Here is a 2,257-nt window from a genome sequence, read left to right as displayed (position 1 = left end):
GTGGGCGCGGAGCCGCCCCTCGGACGGCTGCAGGCCCCGGGCGCGGCCCGCCCTCCCGAGGGTGAGGCGGCACTCGAGGTTGACGTGTGGGAAGGGAAGGTACAAACGGAGCAGCCCCCCCCCGCCGCCATCACTCCAGTCCCTCGGCTGGGGCAGCGGGCGAGAGGCCGCATTACATCACCACGAGGCAGCGCCGCCTCAGCTTCCACCTCATCGCTCCTTCCCCGGGAGCTCACTCGAGCCCGGCAAAGCTGCGCTCAGACACAACCACACCGTTCCCTACCGCAACCCTTCCCTCAAGCGGGAGGGTGCCTGCCATGAGATGAGCTCCCCACGGGAATTAAGATTGGGATATTCATATTTCTTCCTCGGGAATATTCAGTCGCGGTGCCATGAGAGGCTTGCATTTCCCCATTTGCTTAGAGATACAAAGGCTCTACATAAATCTGCCTTGCAGATGATTTGAGAATGAAACTTGATAATCCATTCATGCTGCTTACAAAGAAAGATGATACGATATATCTCAGTGGCAGAAGTGGATGAACTGGAACTATTAGGTGAATAATTGGTTGAATTCCCATTTTTAAATTGCCTAGTTCCCCCCATACAATCCCCCGCAGGCAGAGGAGGGTGCCTCACTTAATAAGCCCTTACTACCTCCAATTTCACAATTTTATAATTGCTTACCATTAAAGAATATTTCTCGTTCGTGAGGGAAAAATTTGAAGTACTTAATACTAGCACTGGCAGATCACAAGGCTGTGGCCCCACGAGCAGGGCTGCCTCTGGCAATTCTGCTCTGCCTGCTGGAAGATCAGCCGAGGCCGCAGGACCAGACCAGTCAGGGACTGGGTTTTGATCTGGTCCTACTTAAAAGTTGTCACAAGAAGGGTTAAATCAAACATTACGCCTTGGCTCTTATTCCTAATTCCTCCTTGAGCTATCGGATCACAATGAAAGTTCTCCTGCTCTATCCATCGTGGGCTACACTTTGCCTTTTCATCATGCCAAAAAGTCCTCTGTGTTTTCCCTTCCCAAGCACCATTTAGAGATGTTCTTTCATCTGATCAATTTTTCATGTCCTTCCAGTTTCCCAGCACCACACCTGACACTCATCCCAGCATGACCCAGCACGGGCAGCCTCAGAAGCCCATGGTGGCTTCCTCCCCTAAGTCACTGGCCAAGCTCCTGGTATGGCAACTGCATTCGAGGTGTCACCCGAAGTGCAGGCTGCTACTCGGGGCACAGGGGAACTACCTGCCAGCCCTACTACCAACAGTATCTGCTCCACAGAGTGAAGCGCAAAAGGATGAGTCTGTTTGCTGAGCTGCAAGGTGAACATGAACCCTGTCACTGTCAACAAGAGTTTCGACAAAGCGTGGGGCTTTGCCACCGTGAAATCCCATTTCCTGATCAGCACAAAGTATTGTGTGAAAATTTCATTTTCTCTGAAAACTCTATCACTCTCTCAAATCCTCTGAATTTTTTTCCACTGCAAAGAACAAAGCTTTAGATAAAAGCAGCTGACCAGCCACAGCAAAAATACAGTAAAAGGCCATGAAAAGGAGCTGTCATCTTTTATGCCCAAATATATTCCATTTTAATGCGACTAAAAAAGAACAACTTGGGAAAATGGCAGCAATAAATAAAGGCTTTTCTTATTCTTCGAATTCAGCAGTATATTAGTTGAAAGGTCATATGATGGTAGATTTTTAAAAGTTTGAAATGTGTTTCTTTCCATTAAATAAACAGTGGACAGGAAAATTTAGGAAATTTTGAATTTAAAAGCTTCAGGAAAGAATGTCCACTCACCTTAACTCAACATTAACGGTGTTTCTCAGGAGTAGCATTTCACAGCTTTTGATCATGGGGTGCCACTGGAAGCACGGATCTGAGATGAACAGCTTCAGGGAATGCTGCGTGCTCCACCGATGCGAAACGCCTCCACACGTGTGTCTTCAGGAGGCACAGCTTTATTGTACAGGTGCAAATGTGAAAGAAGAATTCATAAAGTACGGCCACGAGAAATAGTTTCCTAAAGTCAGACTTCAAAAGTTTGGGACAAATGCAGCTGTAATAATGGAACAAAATATGTATCAAGTGAAACTAATCTGGAACGTTTCTGTTAGGAGAGGATCTAATTTCACATTCACTCACGCTTGTGTAACAAGATCAAAACGAGAGTGGAAAGTGCAACATAATTACTCCCATTTCCTGGCAATTTTAAACTTTCCTTTCCGATAGTCCACCTTACTGC

This window comes from Athene cunicularia (assembly GCF_003259725.1).
Source record: "Athene cunicularia isolate RWA chromosome 3 unlocalized genomic scaffold, athCun1 chr3_part1, whole genome shotgun sequence".
In the NCBI taxonomy this organism is placed as follows: domain Eukaryota; kingdom Metazoa; phylum Chordata; class Aves; order Strigiformes; family Strigidae; genus Athene; species Athene cunicularia.
The sequence above is the reverse complement of the archived record's forward strand: the minus strand, read 5'-3'. Positions refer to the sequence as shown.